We start from the raw sequence: 15680 nt of genomic DNA, 5'->3' as shown, positions 1-15680 counted from the left end.
TCAATTCATCATAAATTGTGATTAGCCCATACACCTAAATGAGGGTTTGTGGTCACACACCTATTGTGTGTGAGTTGTGTGGTGAGTGAGTGGTGAAATGAGGGTTTTTTGGTCATAACAAAAGTTATGGAACAATCTAGAATATGGATTTAGAGTTGGACCAAACTTCATTACATAGGCCCTATGGGCCTTATTTCTCTTAAAATATAAACAATGATACACTTAGGTCATTCACAACCCTATATTTTATTCATATCTTCACCATCTCATTTCTACACTATCCATATGCTTCGTACTATTTTTTACTTCATTTCTTGATCATGAGATAACATATGCATCCCGCTTTTTACTTCTCTCTCTTAAACTTCTTTTCTCTTAACTATACATGGTATTTTTATTTTTTTCCAAGCAATTTAATTTAAATTTAGATTAAATATTTTAAAATATAAAAAATGACATATTACTAAAAAAAAATCAAAATTTACAATTTATTTTAAGTGATAAAATACATAGTCCTAAAATCGAAGCGTTCATGGAAATTCGATCCACTAATGGTTGTCAAATGTCGCTCAAATATGATTTGATCTTCGTAGAGTTGGGTTTGGGCGACAGAATCACGCGTAGTTTCCCGATGAGCTAATCGCTCGCGAAATGACATCGATGCATTCTGGCGTGGGGAACTACTTGCAGTGGAGTTGTTGGTCAAACCAATTTTCCACTTCCAGTCATTCATCTTCAATTATGATGTTGTAAAGACAATGCACGCATGTATGATTTCAGTGAAGTTTTGCAGAAACCAAGAAAGACCCAGAGCTTTGATAATCGCGAACCGTACTTGTAGAACCTTGAACGCTCTTTCAACATCTTTCCGAGTAGGATCTTGACTTTGCGTAAAAAGAACCGTTTGGGATTTTGTGGCATGTTGAGCGTCTTCACGAAGGTTGGTCACCTCGGATAGATCCCATTGGTGAGGTAGTACCTCATGTTGTATTTACAGTTATTGACCGTGAATGACATCGACAGTGCTATACCTTCTAAAACTTGATTGAATAGGTTGGATTGGTTGAGGACATTCATATCGTTGTTCGATCCGGGGACCCCGAAATACGCATAAATCCATAGGCGGTAGTCGGCGACCGCCTCTAGCACAATCGTCGGGTGGGTGCCTTTGTAGCTACTAGTATATGCCCTTCTCCATGTCGTGGGACAATTCTTCCAATGTCAAATGCATACAGTCAATGCTATCAAACATCCCGAGCAAGTTGTGTACTACTTCGTGAAGACGAAGCAATTGTTGACAATCGTTGGTGGTGGATTTTTTTTAAATATAAAAAATCACTTTTTATTTAAAAAATTGATTTTTTAAATTAAAAAAAATAAATAACTATTATTTCACAACGATCCATACTAAAAGACGGATCCGTGAATTTGTGAAGACTATATTTTGTAGAATATAATCCTTCTGCACAGAAGGAACGCCTCTGGGCGGTTTCCTCATGCTATCTTTCTTTTTGCAGTAGTAGGAAATAAAATTTATTTTTCTATTTTTTTGGAATTTTTCCAATTAAAAGAAAAAAAGTAATTTCAACGAATCACATCGTGCCACGTGTAAGGGTGGCGCACTAGATCATGTCTCGGCAAGCCAAGATCGAGCCAACAACAAGCTGCATTGCGGATTGCCCTTAGGACCCGATCAACTTAATCATAGATGGATAATCATATGATTATGAAGTTATAGCAACCGAATGACACCTTAACCTCAAACTAGTAATACTATTGGTTTTGAACTATTGAGGCTAATTGGCTATGTTTTTTAATAAAAAAAACATATTACTACCTTCGTCTTTGCAAAATAATTTTTTTTGAAATGACATTAGTTTAATTGTATAACTGATGAAGTAAGAGATAGAGAGATAATTAAAAAAAATATTGAAGTATTGTTAATTGAGAATGAGTCTCACTTTATTAAAGAGAAATTTATTTTTTTAAAGTAAAAAAAATATAGAAAGTTTCCCTTTTTAATTTTAAGAGACAAGACAAGAATAGATTAGTTTCTTTAAATAACGGATGGAGTATTGTGCGATTCCGTTAACAAGTAGTATAAATTTGATTGATTCTACATTTATAATCTATACATATATAAAATGCGAGTTTTGGATTAAATATTGAATATTTAAAAGTTTTGGGTGAAATTTTAAATACTCATTGTTATTGAACGTTTCTTAAGAATTTGATATCAACGTAATTGTAATCACCATAAAATAAAGTAATACTAATTTTCATTCAAATTCTCAATGATTATTGTAACGGTTTTCCGCTAATTAAAATATTAAATTACATACAAATAACTAGCGTTTAATTTTAGAAAGTTAACTAGCATTGAATAATGTAAATTTAGCACCGTTACATAATTAGAGAATTAACCTATCCTATTTAAATTCATGGCTATAAATATATGGCCCATACGTGCAAATACCATATTGTATTCAGCAAAATTCTTACCACAAGTTTAGGAAAAGAGAATGGCCGTTGAAGTTGTCCTCATTGCAATAGTTGAGTATTGTAATTGTGTGACAAGAATTTTCAAGCAACCCCTACATTTCATATTTTTTGATACGTTGGAGGGTGAATTTTGTATGTAAAATGTAAATGGAGAGCTTATTATGATGGTCTTTGGGTGTGTAGATGACCCTAATTGCTCGGCTGTAGTTCATCGTCGAGTTCAAGGAAGCTTGGGTAGAGAAGGTAATCAACAAAAAATAACATCTTGTGATTAGTTATATCTATAACGTCTTTTTTGATATTTTTTTTCATTTAAATTAAGATCCGTATTCTTTTTTTGAACTATAAAAATATGACATGTGGTATTATAAATTCACTCACTCTTTATTTTCTATTACATGTCACTGAATTTTCGATAAACTTTATTCTTTGGATGCATCTTTCGATTGGATAGATTTGATTAATTATCATTATTTATGTAAATGCAGGGATTATACATACTACGTGGATTGTGGTGTTAGAGGTAATTGTTTAAGCATAAATTTTAAATCATTTCATGTAAGTTTGAGATTTGTAGTTTATTTCGATAATTGATATTGAGCTACCAATATTTTCTTTATTTAATTATTAATCTAAAACTTAAAGTAACACTATCTTTTGAGATAACGAATTTAATGTCGAATCTCCAATTGATCGAGAATAAGAAGAAAATGGGATGGATACGTAAGCTGCGGCAGAAGTATATTGCAGAAGAAATTAACATCTGAGTGAAGAAGAAGATTTGACAATGTGTTTATGTTAGATTAATGTTTTATTTATTTATTTGTTTGTTTAATTTATAACTATTTTTATGTTTGACTTCAGAAATAATTTTCATGCATAATTATTATAAGCAACATGTCTTTTTTTTCGTGAGAGAGAGTATGTGAATGTTTTGAAAATTTTAATTTGTATCTAGGAGATTGATGCAAATAAATTTTCCAAATCTTATGAACTTCGTATTGTAAATTTTTTTATGTCCCCCATACTTAACTACTTTATCTCTATATTTTATTGACTCTTTAGTATTGATGATTATCTCTACTTTTATTGATGTGTATGGTATTGAAGCATTTATATTGTCTATTAATACAATGTAAAATTATGTTTGTTGTTTTGTGGTAGACATTAATACAATATAAAATTATGATTATTATTTTTTGATATAGAATAAAATGGTCATTTAAATTGCTTTATACATCTATGATTTTTAAAGCACTTGGTTGATTTATAAAGTTGTTTAATTATATGTTTTAGGGTTGTTCATTTAAATAGTATTACACATCTGTAATTTTTTAACCATGAGATCATATAATTGTATATGATTTTAAGCAATTAATTAGTTCAAAATATGAAGTTACAGTGATGAAATTAAATCAATCCGTGCATCGCACGGGCGTGATACTAGTAGCAAATAAAAAATGAATGTAATTAATAAGTAGTTAGATAAGATTTCATAATTGTACACAATTTTTGATGGAATGATTACATCTTTCAAGTTTTTACGTTAAAGAATCATCGCCCCATGAAGTAGTTGTATCTAGATTGTGTGCATAGTAAAGAATATCAAGCTTCCTGAGTCCAGCGAATCCACTAGATCACAGGGTCTAGGAACTCACGGATCGTTGAAAGTTCTCGGTCGTCGGACACACTGATAAGGCTAATTTCATGCATCGGTAATGTGCGAAAAATGTTATAATTTGCTGGGTCTAACACTTTTCCTAAGCCAGGTGTGTGAAGAAAATTGCTAGATCAAGGAAGTACTGAAGGAAATGGTCTAGCAAAGGAAAGGAGCGAAGTGAGCAGGAATTACAAGGAAATTGGCGTGACAAAGGAGTCAATAGCTGAGGGCATCAAAGTCTTATCTATACCTCGTTGGACCCCACTCAAACGCCTATATATAGAAGAGCATGCAACGCAAGAAAATAATCACTTTTCACTCTTCTTAGCTCACACACATTACACACACTTGGAAATGGATCTGGGGTAGTCGGGAACGGAAGGTTACTTTTTAGAAATTTCGTGGTTGGCAGCACCATCCGAGTGAGGGCGAAGATACAATTACCTTTAATTTCAGTTGTTTCGCTTGTTTTTACCGTCGAACTTCACTTTTGGGAGTCGACCTTGATGTTGATGATGCTTAATTGTTTTACCGTTTGTTGATCTGCGTTTAGCAGTTAAATTTCAAGTCAATTTGCATAGATCTCTCTGCTGTTAGTTTATTTCTTCAAATGTTATGTCGATCTCTGTTTATTTTGATGTTGAGGTGTTTGATATGGAATTTGGTGACAGATCTGTGGTTGTTTGAGTATTCGGAGTTCTTTGTTTAAATCTGATGTGATGGAGAGTTTCTGTTGTTTGGAGTTCATGTCGGACGCTTGGATCTGGAGTGGATTTAGTGTCTGAGGTTGGATTCGACGTGTGGAAAGATAGTTGTTTGACAGATTCTGTTTTTCTTCTTGATTTCTATTTTACTTCGTCTAGAGTATGCAGATCTGTTTAGTTCTTTGTTTGTTATGCATTAATTTGATTTCAAGTCAGTTGCTCTGTTTTAATTTTGCTTATGTTGCATTTCTTAAGAAGTTTTACGCAATTTGGTTGTAGAAGACGATGTCACTGTCAGTTAGTACGAGAGTTAGTTATTCTGCCAACTTTTCATTCGTACCTTGCTTTTTCAGACATGGTCCCCACAGTAGCTTTATTTCCTAGGTCTAGTAGTGTAGAGGTTCTCTTAGATCAAGTGTCGGGTAGTTAAATTTCCTTTACTACGCTCTTTCATGATTTTGCCTAGGTCTAGCTGTTAGCTTAAGAATTTTTAAAAGTTCCCAAGTCAAGTTAATTTTTATTTTCCTCAACCCAAGAAAATGCGTGGCAGCAGCCAACACCAAAAACACACCCAAATCCTTGAACATGAGTATTACGCCTCCTTCTCGGTGGGATCGATCCCTACTTCTCTATACTTGGTTTAGTAAAGTGGTTGAGGATTTTGAAAGCAGTACTTTGTGTGTCTGACGACCGGGATTCCTCGCGTTCAACGAGTTCTTAGACCACGTGATCTAGTGGATTTGCTGGATCTAGGGAACCTGTTATTCTCTATTTTTGAATATACACACACAATTAATCTACCATCTGCCTTTTCACACACAGAATACCTCTTCAAAACCCTCAACCACATATACTAAAATTAGCAAAGGGAAGTAGGGATCGATCCCACAAAGATGAATGCGCAAATAAACATGTTCAAAGACTCGGGAACTATTTTAGGTGGGCTGCTGCCACACAATTTGGGTTGAGGAAATTAAACTAGACTTGGTGTTGAAATTTGCTATGCTAACAACTAGATCTAGGCAGAAACAGGAAAAATGCATATAAACCGGAACAAGTGAGACAATAACTAGATCTAAGAAAAACTATTCCCTAAATTACCTAGACCTGAGAAAACAGCTGACAGTGGGGACCATTTACTGAAAAGATAAAATACGGATGAAAAGCTGTAAAACAACTAACTAAAGTACTAACTAACAACGACATCATCTTCTTTAACAATTGGCATGAAACATCCAGTAAAACAGAGTGAGAACGTAATTCGAAACGAAGCAACAGAAATTAAAGCGACAAAATCGAAGAACAATTAAAACTAAGGCAGATCTACGGCTACTAGACGAAGCAAAGTAAAAAGAAAGCAGAAAGTTCAAAATCCATGCACAACTCGGTTTCCCCTGTTCAGATCCACACTTCGGATGCTAAATCCACTCCGGATCCAAGAATCCGAAACAAACTCCGTCCAAAATTATATCCATAACTACAGATTCGCCGATTCACCACAGATCAACAACAACAGCACAGATCCACAACCTATTTCCCAAATCAAGCACATAAACATCCAAAACAGAGAATAACATTCAACCTCTGAAATAAAACCTCAAAACACAGAATCAACGTAAATCAACACAAAATAAACACAATCGTGACGTAAACCAAATGCATAGATAAACGGTAAGTAGCAAACAACCAATCGACTTCGGAAACGTTGAAGTTCGACGGAATAAAAGTGCAAAAACTAAATGTAAATGATTGTATCTTCGCCCTTCGTGAGGACGGTGTTACCACTGACTATCTCGAAGATGAAACCTCTAACTACCCCAAAATCCCCATTTTCCCAAGTGTGTGTGAGTGTGTGAGCTGAGAGCTAAATCATGTATATTTCGTGTGTTGCATGCTCCTCTATATATAGGCGTGGAAGTGGGTCCAGCAGGGTTCTCTTGTGTGAATAGTCTTCTTTGCCCTCAGCTTTTGACTCCCTTCGTCCAACCATTTTCTCCTTGAATTCGCTCACTTTTTCGCCTTTTTCCTTCGCTGGTCCACTGCCTTCAGCTCTTCCTGGACTTAGCGATTTCCTTCACACACCTGGCTTAAAAATTGTGTTAGACCCAATAAAAAGGTGATTTTTCACCACATAACCGATGCATGAAATTAGCCTTATCAAACTGCTCACACTTAAACCATACTTGTCCTTAAGTATAAAGACAAGAAAAAGGAATAAGGCGAATTTCAACGCACGGTTATCCCCTGACCGACTTTCTAGACTCTAACTTAACACAGACTCCTAGACCTAGACATAAACTGACGCACAAATAACAAACACTTAAAGAAAAAAAACACATAAACACATATGCATGAACTAGCTTCAACTTTTAGGCAACCGTCCCCACAAGATTAAGGTCAATCCAACAGGCTGCACTTCTCCAAATTGGCCCCTTCCCTTCTTCTACCTAATCAATCTGTCAGTTCGTCAAGATAGCCTTTCACCTCCCCAATTATTGGATTCACTCGATCACTCATTCCTCACAGGGATGTTAGGACCGAATCTCTCATAAGTTATTGCCTTACCACTGAAGCGTCGGGTTATGAGAGTTTTCTCCTTTCTACACTTCGTTCCCCCTTTTTTTTGCTGGGTCAGGTTACTATTGCTTCCTGCCCTTAGACATATTTCCCCTGGACTTCGTCCAGCTTATACCTCCTCTTTTTTTTCATTCATTTTTTTCTCTCTGGACTTTGTCCAGCTTATTCCTCCATTTTCTTCTTTTTTTTTCTCTCTGGACTTCGTCCAGCTTATAACTCCTTTACCTGGACTTCGTCCAGCTTATACCTTCATAACCCAATTCCCCTATTTTTCTCCTTCATGACTCTTCTCCCTAAGCATTCAGTGGCGGCCCCATTTACATGTGTTAGCTCAAAATTGTTTTAGGCTTATAACTCGCTCTTATAGTGGGGCTTCACAACTAAGTCAGCTAAGGCATCTTCTATCGTTCTTACTTCATCCAGATTGACCTCGGCTTATTAAAGGAAAAGGCTTCTAAGTTGAAATACATCATATCTTCAATTACTCTCACTAAGGAGATCATGCCGTATTATATTCACCAGCTCATGCGACACAAACAAAACCTAGACTTAACGACTCTTAACATGCTAAACAAATACACACATTAACTCCCCTCCCCCTCCCACTTCACTCAAGCTTGTCCCCAAGCCATCGTCGTGAAGGGGGGAAACAGGGTAGTCAATTCAACACACAACAAACAATATATCCAAATAAAACTTCTCACACTTAGACCGAGCATCGGGCTAAGTGGGAGAAGACAACAGGAAAACAGAAAACACAAACTTCTCACACTTAGACCAAGCATTGAGCTAAGTGGGAGAAGGTAAACACATATAGCAATTATTAACAGAGACACATAAATAACACAGACATAAAGAACAAAAAATTACGCTAATACAGAAAATAAAAGTTACTTGGTCATGGGGGCAATTCATCTTCATTCCGGGTTCATCTCCACCTTCTTCTTCGGCAGCTCCGGCTCTTCTTCCTCCTTCTCTTGCTGATCGGACACTGGTTTCTTTAACGTCAGGAACTTTGATTTGGATGGGATTAACACTGGCTTGGACGCGGATGGGGTGACCACTTGCTTGAGCGGGTGTGGGGGTTGCTGGAGGGAAGAACTGCCTTGGCCGGGCTGCTTGACCTCACTGCCGGATCCAGGAAGAACCTTCTGCTGGGTCAGGGGGAGTGTCTTTTCCAACCATTTTAACATTTTCATTATCAGCTCCACAGCCTCCGTCATCCGCTCATTCTGCTTGGAGGACTTCACCGCCAAGTCTGCAATGTTCCCCCGCAGTGTCTTCACCTCCTCTCTGTTCCCGCTTAATTCCTTCCGCATCCCACCAAGCTCTCTCACCATCTCCTTCCTCATCACTTGCATTTCTTTCCTCAACTCTTGTACATCTTTCCTCAACTCCTCGACCTCCTCACTGGGCACAGCCTCCACCGCCTCCGTCTCCGTTTTCACCTTGTCTCCTACCTCGTAGAAGAAAGTCTCTTTGCCGTGAGCTTGGAGCAACCCTTTGTTGAAAAAGTATTCAACGCTGAAAGTCTCCGGGGGCTCGCACATCACGACCAAAGGAGCGGTTTTGGCTATCTTCATGTTGATGTTCCGTTGGAGGTAGGCGCCGAGGAGATGGCAGGTATACATATGTCGAGCAGGGTTGCTTGTCATTTGATGACATGCTTGAGCCAACCAGTAGCCTAGATGCACCTTCACGCCTTTCGCCATGCACCAAGTGAAGTAGAGGTCGGTAGTTGTCAGAGCTGAGTTCGCCGTACCCATTAGATTGTAGCTAATAAATGTCTGGGCGAATCGGAGGATGCGGTCTTCAATGTGTGAGGCCTTGGAGTAGCTGGATTTGAACGTCCCTGCCTTGGAGTGGGTGACCAGCTCCCATGCTGCCTGCACTTTAAACCCTGGCGTGTTCTTCGTTACGCCGGCCATCCTCTCATTCTAGATGTCTTCGTCATCTTCAGCTTTGGTAAACAACCCCATCCTCAAGGACCACTCCCTGATGCTCATTTCATGTTCTTTAGTCGGAACGTTGAGAAAAACTCCCGAGCTAGGTCCACCAGCACCTTTGCCTGGCTGTGCTTCAACAACCACTCGAATCCGATCGCGTATATACACGCGCGGAAATCCTCATCGCATGCAATCATCCTAAGCTCCTTGGGATTGTACTGCTTACCTGATTTCGCCATCTTCCCCGCACTGCATCTCTCTTTGTACGCCGTGGCCCGTTTCTGATCGTTGAAGCTCCTCATCGACTCCAGCAGTTCCCTAGTCAGCCACACCTCCGGGCGCTCATGGCTAAACTCCTCGTCAGATTCTCCAAGTTCGGAATCGGACCCAGGAGTAGGCTTGGCTTGTTCCTCGGTGGAGGGAACTTCGGTCACTGGGGAAAGTGGCTCCTCAACCTCCTTGACGGAGGGAGCTTTCCTTGACCGCTTTGACTAGGTCGCAGCTGCTTTTCCTTTCCTCGCCCTTTCCTTGGCCAGGCGACGATCCTCCGCCTCTTCAGCTTCTGTCCCTCGGGCAGGGAACTCCTCTTTCTCAGAATAGACCAAGTCATCCACTTTGTCTAGTAGACTCCTCCTGGCCCTTCGCCTCTCTGCTCTCTCGTCTACCCGGGGTTCGTCTTCTTCCTGGTCATCCACCAGGTCCACAATCAGATCTTGTCCTTCCTCGACGGGCTCTGGTACTCCAGTAGTATCTAGGTCTGTCTCTTCCAAAAGCTTTTCTGGTTTCCCCCACATCATCCACCATTGGGGTCCCCCCCTCGATATAAACAGGGGATTCCCCCCTGACATCACTCGGGGTCGCCCCCTCCTCCATTGGTTCAAGGGTTGCTCCCCTAAAATCCTTTGGGGTTTCATCCCCGGTCTCCATAGGGGTTTCCCCCTCAGCCATCATCTCTAGAACAGGGGTTTCCCCCTCAGCAATCTTTTTCAAAACAGGGGTTTCCCCCTCAACAAACTCTACCATAACAGGGGTTTCCCCCTTTTTCTCACCCTCAGAGTTAGGGTTTTCATCTCCTTGTCTCTCGGACTCCACCGTCTTATCATCATCACTCCGCCCTCCATCTGCCGCCAGTTCACCCGTTGCCTCCCTCTTGTCCGCTTCCAGTGGGCTTGTGCTTGAAGCGGTTTCTGCCTGTTGAAAACCAGAGTCCGATACCCTAGTTGAAGCTTGAGACCTCTCGTCGTGGGGAACTGCGGGTTCGGCCGCCGAATCAACAGAGATCGTCGGCGGTGGTGTGGCATTCGCGGTCGTCATTAGGCTGGCTGAGAATAGAGCGTAAACCTCATTCGCCTTCTCGACGCTTCCCAATTTTTGCGTCAGTTCTGCCAGTAGAACCGCGTCGTACACCTCCGGCTGCGAACTTCTGGTGGCCTGAGTTGAATCCATCACCGTAAATCTGAAATCAAAAGAAAACTAGGTAGAAATCGGGTTAGGGTTTGTATTTCTTGAGAGAGAAACAAAGTAGAGAGAAGGGAGAGAAAATGCAGTTCGTCGTTTGGGATTATTGGAGAGAGAAACTGCCGGTTGGCCTTTTTGGTGAAAAGATGGTGCAGTTGCAGGCGTGATGTAAGCAACCGTACACTTCCCATAAATATCGGCCAATTTGAAATTCGAATTAACTTCATCCCTCCTAAAATTCCTTCTCTAGACTCTCCTTCCCTAGTTGATTTCCCTGACCACGACTTTACACTTAAAAAGAAATTGAAAACGCCAGACTCCTAAGTCAAGGATAGAATACAAGAAAACGGTTTTCCTACGGAGTTTGGTGCTTCGAAAATATTTTTGGAAGATTTAGATTTCCTTTTTTTTGGATTTTTACCTGAATTTTTATTATGCAATTAAATTATTTACACATTCCTTTTGAGTATTCCCGAGATCCCCTGGTTCAGTGTATATATTTAAAATGTAAACCAATTTACCTGACCCAGGAATTCATCGAGAATACTTCCTTGTCTGACTAGGTGATAATAGGGAGTGCGCGTAGTGGCACTTCCTCCACTACACACAACTCAGAATTATCCCTATAGACTTTCACTCTGTGACCATTAACAAGAAAATGGACAGAGTTAGAGGCACTTCCCTGTCCATTCGCGCGGAGGCCGACAATGGTATATGGACCGATCCACTTAGACTTCAACTTCCCTGGCATCAGCTTGAGCCGGGATTGGAAAAGGAGCACCTTCTGTCCCACATGGAGTTCCTTGACCCGGAGATTCTTGTCATGCCATAACTTTGTCCTTTCCTTATACCACATAGCAGACTCATAAGACTCCAGCCTCAGTTCCTCCAGTTCTTGTAACTGTAACTTCATTTCTTCTTCACAAGCCGAAGGCTTCATATTCATCTCTTTTACTGCCCAGTACGCCTTGTGCTCTATACCCACGGGTAGGTGGCACATTTTGCCAAACACCAGCCTATAAGGCGACATTCCGATAGGAGTCTTGAAAGTAGTTCTGTAGGCCCATAATGCATCACCGAGCCTCTTACTCCAATCTTTCCTTGATGGATTAACTGTCTTCTCCAATATTTCCTTGATCTCGCGATTAGAAATTTCTGCTTGGTCGTTAGACTGAGGGTGGTACGGGGTAGATACCCTATGGTGAACACCATATTTCTTCATCAGAGCCTCGATGATGCGATTACAGAAATGTGTACCTTGGTCCGAGACGATGGCTCGAAGAACTCCGTATCGGTTGAAGATATTGGCCTTCGAGAAATTTTGCCACCTCCTTCGATTCACATGTTGTGGTGGCCTTAGCTTCTATCCATTTAGACACATAGTCTACTGCAACCAATATGTATGTGTTCCCGCAGGATGATGGAAATGGTCCCATGAAGTCCATCCCCCATACGTCGAAGATTTCGCAGACAATCACCGGGACCTGGGGCATCTCGTCCCTCCTTGAAATTCCCCCTGTCTGTTGGCACCTCTCGCAACATTGACAAAACTCAAAGGCATCTTTATTAAGCGTCGGCCAGTAGAACCCACTATCCAATACTTTCCTTGCTGTCTTCCTTGGTCCAAAGAGACCTCCACACGCCAAAGTGTGGCAATTATTTAGCACATCTCTTTTTTCACATTCGGGAATACAGCGTCTGATCACTTGATCTGAGCACATCTTCCATAAGTACGTATCATCCCAAAAGTAATATTTGGCTTCACTTTTAATTTTCATCTTCTGGCCCAGGAAACTTCTTCTGAACTTGGCACCTCTCCCGTGACCAAGTAGTTTGCCAAATCAGCAAACCATGGTTATGCGTTTAGTGTTCGCTTACCCTTGTCGGATTCTCCTAGACCGGTTAATGCCAATACTGCCTCTCAACTGATTGGTCTAGGGAATTCCCTAGATGATACAAATGCTCTTCAGGAAAAGCATCTGGTATGGCCTCTTCTGTTTCCCCTTGAAAAATTCTGCTCAAGTGATCGGCTACTCTATTCTCTGTTCCTCTTTTGTCTCTCACTTCCCAATCAAACTCCTGCAAAAGCAACACCCAACGGATTAACCTCGGCTTAGACTCCTTCTTCACCAGTAAGTAATTTATTGCTACGTGATCTGTGAAAACTATAACCCTCGACCCAAGAAGATAGGGTTGGAATTTTTCGAACGAGTATACGACAGCCAACCTTTTCTTCTCTGTGGTATCATAGTTCTTCTAAGCTTGATTTAGAGTCTTGGATGCATAGAAGATCACATAACTTTTCCCGTCTATCTTTTGCCCTAGGACAGCTCCCACAGCGAAATCACTCGCGTCGCACATTATCTCAAAAGGGTGATTCCAGTCTGGCGCCCTGATTATTGGTGCTGGCACGAGTTTGTCCTTAAGCAATTGAAAGACCTTCTTGCATCTTTCGTCAAAGACGAATTCCACATCGTTATGTAACAAATGAGTGAGTGGTTGCGCGATTTTCACGAAATCCCTGATAAACCTCCTACAAAATCCCGCGTGACCCAGGAAGCCTCTAACTTCTTTTTGGTTCGTGGGGTAAGGTAACTTTGATATCACATCTACCTTTGCCTTGTCCACTTGTATTCCTTTTTCAGAAACCACGTGACCCAGGACAATACCTTCAGTCACCATGAAGTGGAATTTTTCAAAATTCAACACTAGGTGCTTCTCGTGGCATCTTTTCAATACTAGGTTAAGGCTGGCCAAACAAGTGTCGAATGAATTCCCGTATACGGTAAAATCATCCAAGAATATCTCAATGCATACTTCAAGCAAATCCGAAAAAATACTCATCATACACCGCTGGAACGTTCCTGGTGCGTTACACAACCCAAACGACATTCTTCGGTATGCATACGTACCAAAAGGGCATGTGAACGTGGTCTTCCCTTGATCTTCTGGGTTAACGTAGATCTAGAAATAGCCACTGTATCCATCAAGGAAGCTAAAATACTGTTTGCCAGCCAACCTTTCTAACATCTGATCAATGAAAGGTAGGGGAAAGTGATCCTTCTTCGTGGCCTCATTCAGCTTCCTTTAGTCGATGCACATCCTCCACCCCGTCACCAGCCTGGTGGGCACCAACTCGTTCTTTTCATTCTTGACAACCTGTATTCCAGACTTTTTAGGCACCATATGGACAGGACTGACCCACTCACTGTCCGGAATGGAGTAGATGATCCCTAGAGAGAACAATTTCAACACCTCCTTCAGAACTTCTGATTCAGTTTCCGTTGTGCGTCTCGGTGAGCCTTCACACCCTCTTCTAAACGGTTGTGGTGCATACAGAGATCAGGGCTGATTCCTACTAAATCAGAGAGGGTCCACCCTATTGCTTTTTTGTTCCGCCTGATCACTCCCAATAATTCTTCCTCCTGCTCCTCGGTCAAGTTACTGTTGACTATTACTGGGAATGTCTCGTTTCCTTCCAAGTAAACATATTTGAGGCCTGGTGAGAGTGTCTTCAATTCCTTCTTTGTATCATTCGTCTCCTGGGGCAAGGGTTTTTTTCTGCAATAGCAGGTAATGTCTCCTTCCCAGATCCAGGAGAATTCTCCAAACTAGCAACATGGGCTGATCCCCTTGATCTAGCTGACTCGGGATTTTTGCAAAACTCCATGATGGCTTCTGTTAGTTCCTCATCTGTCAATTCCATTGTATTCATTGCTGCACACCACCTTACAACTTCTCGGTCGATTAAATGGCTCAACTCCGAGTTGTCAATTTGTTCTTGTATCAATTCCGTCTCAAGATATTCTTGGACCAGGGGGTTAATAACATCTATAGCATACAAATTCTCAACATCTAATGGCCTTTTCATTCCCTCATCTATGCTAAATGTATATTTTTCCCCATTATAGTCCAAGCAAATCGTTCCATCAAAGACATCGATAATGGTCTTAGCAGTGCGCAAGAATGGTCTCCCTAAAAGCACGCCACTAGACTCAGCAGACTCATCATCATTCATTTTGATAACATAGAAATCAGCAGGATATAGAAACTCATGCACTTTAACTATGACATTCTCTAATACACCTTCAGGACGAATGCAAGTTCTATCTGCTAACTGGATTACCACCTTGGTATCGACCATCCTAACCCCTGTCAGTTTCTTGTAGATCGAAAGCGGTAAAACATTTATAGACGCCCCTAGATCACACATGGCATGCTCGACTCTGATGTCCCCTAGAGAAATGGGTAATGTAAACATACCTGGGTCTGTGCATTTTGAAGGCATCCTTCTCTTTTGTATCACAGCAGACACGTTCTCCCCGATCACAATCTTCCCGTCTGGCTTGGTCTTCCCTGCTATGAATTCCTTGATGAACTTGCTAAAGGCAGGCATCTTCAGGGCTTGCAAGAAGGGCAGGTTGATTTCCAGCTTGCTAAAAATTTCCATGAGGTCCTCTGTATCATCCTTCTTTTTCTTGGCTTCCCCTCGGTGTGGAAACGGCTTTACTCGCTTCACCGCATTTGTGGAACTCCCAGCTGGGGTTTCGCCAATTTCCCTGCTCACTTCCCTATTTCCTAACTCAGGCTCGGGATCTAGGAAGAATGGATCAGCTGCTCGAGGTAAAGATCCCTCCAAATCTCCCTTCTGGAGGTCATCCTGAGCATGAACTTCTCTGGGTCTAGGGCTATCCCCTTGAAATACTTGACTCTCCTTCCCCTTACTTGCCTGTGCGGGTACTTCTTCGTCGATCTCCAGCGTCGGTCCTTCATAGCCTCGCCCTGATCTCAAGGTGATCTGACTAATGTTTGCTCGATCAGGTGGCTTGACTG

The sequence above is a fragment of the Salvia hispanica genome, chromosome 5 (assembly GCF_023119035.1).
Source record: "Salvia hispanica cultivar TCC Black 2014 chromosome 5, UniMelb_Shisp_WGS_1.0, whole genome shotgun sequence".
Taxonomy (NCBI): domain Eukaryota; kingdom Viridiplantae; phylum Streptophyta; class Magnoliopsida; order Lamiales; family Lamiaceae; genus Salvia; species Salvia hispanica.
This window is presented reverse-complemented; position numbering follows the sequence as displayed.